The following is a 9,991-nucleotide window of genomic DNA, read 5'->3' as shown; positions in this document are numbered from 1 at the left end:
GCCGGAGGCGAGCCGGGCCAGGGCAGCGCCGGGCACTTCCCCGAGAGCCGATAGAAGGGAAGAGGGGACGGAGGCGGGCACCCCCCAGGCGCGGCCAGCGGGCGCCTCCCCGAGTCGCCGGAGCTCCCCCGGCGCCTTCCCCCGGCCCCGCTCGGCCCGTCCGGCTGCCCCCAGCTCCAGCCCCTCCCCTGAAGCCTGTGCTGTAGCCGCAGGCAGCCCCCGAGCCCTGTCGTGAGGGCAGCAAGCTGGCCCTCCGATGTTCTCGAGTCTCCCTGAACGTGGGTGCCGTTAGCAGCGGCGCGGGGAACGAGCGGTGTCTGCGGAAGCCCCTGCGGAAGGAGGGGCTCCGGCCGGGGTCGAGCTACGCTAATAACGGTCACTGCTGCCTCTTTCCCTCTCCCAGAGGCCACGCTGTGAGTGCGGTTGTCCGCTCGTCCCCGGGGATGCCGTTGACTGCAGCAGCCTCAGGCTCGCGTGGGCTGTCTCTGCCTGGCCTCCCTCTCCTCGCGGCGCGGGAGCACAGAGGGACAGGCGGAGCGCTTGCTGGCTGTGGACGGGAGCTGCTGAAGCTGGAGAGGCCACAGAAAGGTAGAGAAGAAGAAACGGAAGGCCGGCCGGCAGCTGCCTCCCGCTGCAGGCAAGAGAGAGCCTGCCTCTCTGGGTGTGGGAGGATCCCTCCTCGTAGTCCACAGCAGGTCAGACCGCCAGGGTCTGTATGCATGACCAGCAGCGCGGTACGGCCACGTAGTGAGCGAGCGAGCGAGGCTACGTGTCTAGGGGGCCTCATCTCGTAAGAGCTGCGAGGCGCTCGCGTGTTCCGTTATGTGGAGGACAGCCAAGCGACTGCAGTTACAGAAGAGGAGGGCAGGAGAGAAGGAGAAGGAAGATTCTGAGCTGGCAAGGCCTCCTGGCAGCTCCAAGAGCGAGAGCTGTGGTGAGTGCTGGGCCCTCGGGGCCCTGTCGCTCCTCTTGTGCGTCCCGGTCCCTCCCTGCCTCCCCCTCGCTTTCTCATGCTGCTGTGACGTTTGGGGTTTGTTTTTGTGGTTTGTTTTTTTTTTTTTAATTTTGCTTCCCTGTACCTCTCCTCTTCTGTCTATTCTCTTGTCCTGCTCCCTCTTCCTCTCCCTACCCCCACCCCCGTCTTTGTCCTGCAGCCAGTTGCTGTTTTTTCCTTTTCCATCTCCTTGTCCTGATCTGCATCCGCCTCTTTCCCCGCCTCCCAATTTCTCTGGCCTGTTCTCTGGCGTTCTTTTCCTCTCTGCGCCTCTATGTGCTGCTCCGTGTCCCTGCCTTCCTATCTCTCTTCTTCCTACGTTCTGTTTCTCTCTCTCGCCCTTTGTCTTGCTCGCTGTTGCTGTTTATTTTTGTCATTGTGGATCTCACTGGCCCTGTCCTCCTTCCTGTTCATCTCTTACTCTCTGTGACCCTTTGTGCTGCTTCCTGCCCCTTTTTTATTCACCCTCCCTCTATCTGCAGGGCTCCTGATACCTCGCTTTCTAATTCCCCACTGCCCCGTGCTTCTCACGGTCTTTGCCTTTCTCGCTCTCTCTCTCTCGTCGTCATCGTTCTTGTCTGTCGCTCTGTCTTGCTTCCTGTCCCGTCGTTTCTCGCTGTATCCCTTTGTCCCGCTCCCTGCTCGTATTCGTATTCCTCTCTGTCCTGAGGACCGTCCCAGTTTTTGATCTCCGTCCTGCCGCTGTCCTGATTTTTCCTTCTCTGCCATGTTCCCTGTCCCTCTTTCTGTCTCTTTTCCTCTGTCCCTGCTGCTTATTTCTCCATCTCTGTCCAGACCCCTGTCCCTTCCCCCCCGCCTTGCTGTCCCTCTGCCTTGCTTTCTTTCGCTACCTTTTCTGTCTGTCTTTCTCTGCCCCCTTCCCTCTCCCGCCCTTTCTAACTGTGTCCCCCTGTCCAGCTAGCTGTCGCTGCTTTCTTTTTTCTGTTCCTCAGTATTTTTTTTCTTTTTTCCATCTCTCTCTCCCACTGCCCATCGCAGTTGGTTTTTTTTCCCCTCCGATGCTGGCCTGCTCTTTGTCCCTTTTGTCTGTCTCCTCTCTGTCCTTCTGTCATGCTCCCTGTGTCTATTTAATCCCTTCATCTCTGTCCTGCAGCCCGTCGCTAATTTTTTTTCCTCTTCCGTCCCTTTGTCCTGCTCCCCGTCCTTGTCTCTCTTTCCCTTGGTTCTGCCTCCCGTCCTTTTTTCCTTTCTTGCTCCATCTCTCTGTCCTGCTCCCTATCCCTCCCGCGCTCTCTCTGTTTCTGTGTCTTTCTCCTTGCCTTTCCCCACGTTGTCTGTCTTGTTGTTCCCTCTTTGGTTTTCTTGTTTTCCGGGTGGCTGGGCCCGGCTACCCGCGGGGGTGCTTCGGCTGGGAGGTTTGGGGTGGGGGGCCTGGCCGTGCCGGTGATGGCGGGGAAATAAAGCCTGAAACGGCAATCGAGAAGCGACGCCCTGCCTGTGCTGGGGCTGCCCTGGAGAGGCGTGGGGCCGGGCCCTCTGCAGGTCCCGAGCGCTCCCCGAAACTGCGCGTGGGGCCCCGGGGGCGCAGGGCTGTGGGGTGGCTACGCTCGGCGTCGCCCGTGGGCACTGCAGGGTCAGAAATGGAGAACAAGTTTTCTGTTCCTGGGGCTTGACAACAGGCTCGCGTGGCTGATTTGGGGGCTCGGAAACAGACCGAGCTGCGCGGCTTTGGGCCCAGAAACAGAGGTCCGGCCCTGCGTGTTTGGGCCTTGAGAACAGGCTCAGCGGCCGGGTTTTTTGGCTCCCAAACGGGCCCCGAGTCAGCTGGTGTGGGGGCCAAAAGCGGGAGCCGGCTTGGCTGGTTTTGCAGGCGGGTGGGAGGGTGTTGGGGGCTGCGGGGGGAAGCGGGGGGCGGGCAGGGTGCGTGGTCCCTCCCCGTAGATGGGGGTCTGGTTGTGTGGGACGCCGAAGTTCGGGAGGCCGGCACGCAGCAGGCCGAGCTCAACATCTGCGATGGTCTGTGGGGGGGAAAGGCGCTTTTCAGACCCCACGTGCCCTCTTTGAGTCCAGCTGTTCTTTCTGCGCCGCTCAGAATAGTTATTAAGTAATTAATCGCCCAAACTTAACGAATATTTACTTGGCGTGTAACTCTGCTGTTTAATCCTAATGCTCCAGTTCTGACAGCAGTTGATATGCAACCTTATGGAAAGCCGAGACCGTTGCACGTAGCTGGAGCTTGTAAGGAGAAGCAGCTGAAATCAGCCGGAGCTTCAGTGCGGAGCTGGGGCTTCAAGGAGCCAGAACTGTAGCAAGCGGGAGCTGGAACGAGGCGGGGTGTCCGCTGTCTGGAGCGTGCATTAGCCAGAGGCAAAAGTACCTGCGGCTGTAACGAGCAGGGGGCGCGATTAGCTGGAGCGTCTTTTCGCTGGCGCGTCCGTCGGCCGGACTGCGCTCCCAGCACGGCCGAAGAGCGGCCGGGCGCAGGCAGGGCTGTCCGCAGCAAGCAGCTCCGAGCAGCAGGGAGGTGAGTTGTCCTTCTGCCAGCGGGGAGCCCGGCCTCTTCCCTCGGGCATGCAATCCACACCACGCTCCTCTCTCTGCGTGGAGTGTCTCTCCCGGTCCGTTCCCGCGGGCAGAAGCGAGGTGGGGGTCCCCCGGCTCACCTGGGGCAGCCCCCCCCGCCCCGCGAGGGGGCGCGGGCGAGGTGCCGTCGTCCCCTCGGTACCGGGCAAAGGGGAGAGAAACCGGCTGGCGGGAGCTCCTGGGGTGCAGAGCCCTTCCGGCAGAATCCTCCCCTGTCTTTTCACCGTTGGCTGGGTGTGACAAGCAGGTTCATTTCTTTGTCTCCTCTTCTCCTAGCGTCACCTTCCGCGTCACACGAAGAAAATCCTGCGTGGTTAGTTCCGCTTGCTGCTCAGGTAATCGCACGTATCGGGCTGGGGGAGCGGAGAGAAACACTTGCGAGTTCGAGGGCACTACAGATGCTCCACGTTAAACCCACAGAGAAGGCAAATTTGCTGCTAGAGCCGAAAAGCTGATGGAAAAATTGCTGTTAACAGATCGTGCCCTGTTCCTGAACTGGTCTCTTGATGTGTTTTTGTTTCAGGTGAAAGAATGAAATTTCCTGTCTGGTAAATTCAGAGCTGCCTGTTAGCTGCTTTAGGGGGTCGAGTGTTTCTCTTCTCTCTGTTCATACTGATTTTATGGGCAAGTTGGAAACAGCCTTTTACTTTTTTATGTATAACTGAATTTTTAGGAATATGTGGTGTCCTTGTAGTTCATTTTTGAGCACCTAGATGCCAGTAGAAATGTAATGAGTGAAACATGATGGGAACTGGTACTTGATTTTTATTTGGGTTTGTTTTTTTTTTTTTCCCTTCCCCATTAAGAGTGTTGAGGGCATGTTGTCCCGTGGCACAATCCCCATTCCGTTCAGCGGAGTCTTCAGTCTAGGACTTTTAAGTGAGAAAGTTTGTCCTTCCAAAAAGGGACTAGCCATTCCTAGGACCGAGGCATAGACTTGCAAGGAGAGTCGCTTAAGTACGTGATCGGAATGAAAGCCAACTTTCAGCTGATGTTGCTGCTGTTGGTCTTTGCTTTCATTGATTTCTCCACCACTCCCTCGTGGTTGGGAGCTCTGAATTGTAATGTTTTTCAGTCTCTAACACATTTCCACCCCCACCCCTCAAAAAAAGGAGAGGCAGTGTCTAAAAGTTAATTAGTTTCCTCACAAATGCGTGAGTAAATAAAATGTGAGTTATGATGATTAAAACCATAGAAATGACACCAGTCTTGCAGATCTGGACTATTTCTGAACAGGCATTCATCACACGCAAAAGTCGTCAGGGTACGGATCACCTGCGCTTCATGCTCTGGCAAGACAAAATGCTGAGGCAGGGATGAGCTCTGAAAGAAGAAGGGGAAAAAAAAAAAAAAAAAAGAAGGATACAGGGTCACGGTTTTGTTTTGTTGTTGTTTGTTCTTCGAGAGTGCAATATTGACTGGTGCCAGCCTGCAGAGCTCTTCTGCTGCCTGACCTCTCCTTCTCTTTCATGGCTGTAATTGTCGTTTGGATAATTGTAGAAGAGCAAGCAAGTTATTTGCCTCTGTGAATGTGCTGGTAATACCAGGAAGGCAAATGCTTGAACCAGTAGTGAATAACTGGGCTACGAGTAGAATTTCTGAAGGAAGAACAGCAGCAGCAACAGGAAGCAAATAGCAAGTGACCAAAAACTTGCGTGTGTCACAGGCATCAAAGCTTTCTTGCCGAATGTTGTTTGGCAATATGTTCCAAATGGCTTTTTTTGGTAAACGTAAATTTTCAGGAAGTTCAGGGCTGCGTGTGGCAAAACGTGTCCCTCTGCGTACGCGTCCTGCTACGGAAATAGCACGGGTCAGTGGCAAGTCCGGCGGCCGGGCTGCTGTTCCCTGCTCTCGACGTTGCCGTAGTAGTGTTGCAGTATTTAGACCTTCACGGACGGGCTGAGGAATGGAAGGAGAATGCCCGTTTTCTGTAAGGGCTCAGAATGCCGACCCTTTTCTCTGCCTGCCGCTCCCCTGTGCGTGAGATGAAGCTGTTTTATTTTTCTCCCTTGTTCCTGGTCTCAATATTTCTGGAGCTGTTGCTGCTGTGGGTTTGCAATTGGCGTTACTGCGTTTTTGTAGCGTTCTGGCGATGGGTCGTTTCTACTGTGGCGGAGCGTCGAGATACGGTTTTCGGTTTAAAGCGTCAGAAACTACGTTCACCGGAACCGGTAACTCGGGGCGTAGGGGAAGCCGATCCGGCGCGTGCAGCTGTGCTCGCAGGGGTGCTCGGTGGCTCCTCATCAAAACGGCAGGGTGTGTGCGTGGACATCCGTAGGGTTGCGCTCTGGGTCCGAGAGCGTTAACGTATTTTTGCTGTTGGAAGATGGAATGGAGCGTGTGCCTGTTAAATCTCAGGGCGGTCAAAAGCTAGGAGGGACCCTGAGCGGGTTTGGTGGCACAACTGCGGTTTTAAAAGATCTTGCCCGTTTGGAGCAACGGCCTGGAAAAAATGATTCTTTTTTTGCAACGAGGCAGTTCACAAGGACAGATGTGTTGCTGTGCTCTCTAGCAAAAATACTCAACTTGGGACGTATAGCCTCGGCTATACTAAGGCTTGACAAAACGTAGGTAGGTCTCTATGTGTGTCACCTGCGTGTATCTAGGAAAGTGAGTTCTAGTGAAAGTAAAGTTGCCAGTGAGTCAAAAAAGAAAGGGAAAAAAAAAAAAGGCACAGTTGTCTGAAAAATGCAAAAGCTCTAGTGGCCTGTGTCAACAACCGTACCGAAGATGACGCAAAAATAGTTTTTCCTCCGCTCAGTCGTACTGTCTTCACAAACCTTCACAAAAAAAAAAAAAGGGCAGCTTTGGATTCCTCCCCAGCTTTGTGCTAATGTTTTTTTTTTTTTTTTTTCTTCGCTCAGCTGGATGTCAGCTGGCACCGTTTTGCCGTGGTTGCCCTTTCTTCTGCCGTGGCGGTACGAGACAGATGGAAAGATTCCGTAGAGGCCTGCAAGTACAAGGTACGCCTACGATGTGTGTCTGCGTTTTTCCAAAGGTACTTGCGGTACGGACTTTAACGTTGAGAGTGTGCCAGCTCTCCTTCTACTTTTTTTTACATGAAATATTTTAACACAAATACTAAAAATAAGTTCTGTTCTGGAGCATGTTACACCTATACAAAGTTTACTTCCCTCAGTTTATTTTCTCTTCCTGAAAGCATAATCTTCTGTTTCTGTGTGCTTGCTAGTAAATGATACTGTGAAACTAATTTTGTACTAAAAGAGGGAAGAAACTGTTCGTAAGAGTTCAGCTGTTCAGAAGAAACAGACTTTGTTTTCATGATAAAACCTTTATGCTTTTACAGTCAATGATTTTTTTTTTTTTTTTTAAATATCTTATAGTAGTACTCAAAAACGTTACGGAGATAATTAGCATCTGTACTAAAAGCAGTCAAGGTCAAAGAAGAGACGCGGGCAAAACGGGACAAATGGGCGTCGCATCTGTGTGTTTTCCAGGCTTTCCCAGGAAGCATTAGCAGCCTTGTAACTAGTGACAGTGAGTCCTGAGGTGGTTTTGATGAGTTACTGCTTCAGGAATGTATTTTTTCCTTTAACCTACAGTGTGTAATTTTGACTTCAGTTGGAAAGAGATTTTCCAAAATGGAAGTCTTTCTCTCTCAAAGAAATTTTGTTTTAGGAACTTCCCATCAGAGTGGATCTTCAGAGGTGATCGACTTGACAGTAGAAGTCATCAGTAACAAGACTTTTCACTCTCTTTAAAAAAAGAGGAAAAAAAAAAAAAAGTCAATTTCCTTCCAAAGACCCAAGCACAGCCCATCTTCCTAAAGTCGATGGCATCACTGGTCTTTGGTTTCTCAGTTGTAACAGTCGAGATAACATGAAAACGTGTTGCTCTGCATGCTTCAGTACTGCCAAAAGCATTAGGAAACCCACCAGTCCTTTTTGGTAGTGTGAGGTATTGCAGCGCTGGGGATTTTACAAATTGACTTGCATTGTTTAAACTGTAACTGCCAAATAGCTGTAGTATATGATTTGTTAGGTGTATGTAAGCAGTTAGGTATTTGTCTAAACATTTAAAAAGAGAGGCAACTGAATGTTATGGGTTTTTTTCCCTGATGTTTTGACGGAGTGCTCTGAAGTACTTTCTTTCTGTCTGGCTTTCAATGGTGCATTTCCCTGGCAGTTCAGTAGCACCTCTCTTGGGCAGCTCAGCTGGCCAGGTGTCCCTCCGCGTTATGCAACACGCACAAAAACCCCTAGTCCCATTAAAACCGTGTACTTTGGAGAGAGATAATTTAATGGTATGAATTCAGAGCTGTGCAAGTTAAGGTAATGGAAAAGGAAAATCAAATACTTTTATAGTATAAGTATTTTTATTGGATGTATATAAACATGGGCACACCTTTTTAGTGTAAAGTGAATGATTGAGATTTATTCTTTATTTTTCATTTTGCTCTTTGAAGTTTTCCACTTTGCTTTCAGCTTTATTCACCAAACAAGCAAGATGCAAAGCAGCAGCAGCAGCGCAAGGGCTGTAGCTGTTGCGGTGGATCCGTAAGCGTAGATTCTGATTGTGTACGACCTCGTCCCGCAGCCTCCCGGGGTTATCTCCCTGCAGCAGTGCTGTAAGGAAGGGAGGAGACGTTTTCCAACACCGGCGAGAGTGTTTACTTGTATGCTAAGAAGGTGTTCAAAATGGTATCGATTAGCCTAAGTGCTGATTTTAAGTGTTCAAATCGCTCTTAACTTGTAAAGGAGGTGGTGTATTTCGAGCTGACCTGTTTACCTGGAATCCTCCTTTAGCTCAGCGACTCTTCTTGTGCACCCCCAGCCTCTGCTGGCAGGGCGGTATGAGAAGCTGGAAGGTCCCTGACTTAGTCTAAACGCTGCTTAGCAACAACTACAGCATCGGGGTGTTGTCAACATTGTTCTCATTCTAAATCCAAAATGGCCCTGTACCAGCTAGTCAGAAGAAAATGAACTTTATTCCAGCCGAAACCAGGACAACCCCAAACCCCCTGAGTCTGGGTCTGCAATGGAAAAAACCAAACAAATTTGGGACTCCTGGGAAAGCCAAATCCGCCTGGATTGGTGCAGCTGGAAAGCAAAAAACCCACCCCATTTTCATGCACAAAACCGCAACCAAAAGATCACCCCTTTTTATGTTGTGGAAAAGCACTGAAACACACCCCAAACTGAGTATTTTGAAAAAGCAGAAAACTCCCCAGTTTGGGGAAGATTGGGGGTGAAGCACAGGCAGTTTGAGGGGTGTTGCTGGGGGTCCTCCCAGTGTGGATTATCTGGTGTGGGTGCTTTGTTGCGGGTTATCCCAGGCGAGTTACCTGCTGTGGATCATCCTGGGTGGACTCCCTGGGGTAGGTCATCCCCACCCATGTCCCCCCATGCACCTTTGTACCCTCACCTACCCTCCCCCCCCCCCCCCCCCCCGCGTGTGTTTCTCCCCCATATGCCCCCTGCTGCTCCAGCCCACCCCCTTCACCCATGCGAGTTTTTAACCCATGCGAGTTGTTTCCCCCTGCATCCCCTGCTCTTCTGTCTCCTGTCCCGTCCCCCCCCTTCTTCTTTTCCCTCCTCCATATTACACACACCCCCCCCCCCCCCCATCATCCGTCAGGCTCCAGACCCCTGGCATGCTGCCTGCACCCCATTCTCTGTCATTTTTTCTTCTTCTTTTCCTTGCAAGTTGTTGTTGTTGTTTCTTTTTAATGATTAGACTGTTTTCGTTTCAAGCCACGAGTTTTCTCACTTTCGCCCTTCCGATTGTCTCCCCGTCCCACTGGGGGCCGGGGAGCGAGTGAGCGGTCACGTGGGGCTTTGTTGCTGGCTGGCGTTAAACCACGACACGAGGTGAGTTGCAAGCCCTGCCTGGCTAATGCTGGAGGCTCTCTATGTTTCTTCTGCCATCTTGACGGGCCGTCCTTGTTCTTCATTGCCGCTTTATAGCGAGCGCCTCTCGCTCTGTAAGCGGCAGTACTGGGGCCGTGCAGGTACTGCCTGTTGCAGGCAGCAAAGGGCAATTGTGTCGCTTGCTGGCGGGAGCGGCAAGGAGTGCGGCGCCACGCTCCTGTAGGGAGCAAAGATGGAACCTCGAGGGCTCTACGGTCATCTGCTGAGGACTACTACTATCCCGACAGGCCTCTTTGCTATCCCTGCTTCACGGCTGCTTCCTTTGCACGCCGGAGGGCGGGGCGGTAAGTAACACCGTGCAGCGTCTCTTCCATAAGAGACAAGCCCCGCACAAGAAGCCTTGCGTGCGCGCAGGATTGGGAGAGCAGAGTTCTGACGGCACGGAGGTGAGGAAAGGTGCGCCCACCCCAACTGAGCCCCAGGGTGGCCAGGGTATCGCTCGCTTGCAGGTGGGCCGCTGGCATGTGGTGCGCTGGGACGCGGCGTTTCCTGCTGAACAGAGCTGCCCCTCTGGCACAGAGCAGCTTTGGGTCTCTTGTGGCCTGCCTTGAGGCTGTCAGCT

At 52.4% G+C, this 9,991-nt stretch overlaps 1 long non-coding RNA gene across 1 annotated transcript; it reads left to right on the top strand.

The window, feature by feature from the left end:
• Positions 1–408: 408 nt before the first annotated feature.
• LOC142038568 (uncharacterized) lies at positions 409–7,310 on the top strand. Its single transcript, XR_012652600.1, has 3 exons — positions 409–3,479; positions 3,815–3,873; positions 6,403–7,310. It is a non-coding gene; the product is annotated as an uncharacterized LOC142038568 (long non-coding RNA).
• The last annotated feature ends 2,681 nt before the right edge of the window (positions 7,311–9,991 follow it).

The sequence above is a fragment of the Buteo buteo genome, chromosome 13, assembly GCF_964188355.1.
Source record: "Buteo buteo chromosome 13, bButBut1.hap1.1, whole genome shotgun sequence".
In the NCBI taxonomy this organism is placed as follows: Eukaryota; Metazoa; Chordata; class Aves; order Accipitriformes; family Accipitridae; genus Buteo; species Buteo buteo.
The sequence above is the reverse complement of the archived record's forward strand: the minus strand, read 5'-3'. Positions and strand labels throughout refer to the sequence as shown.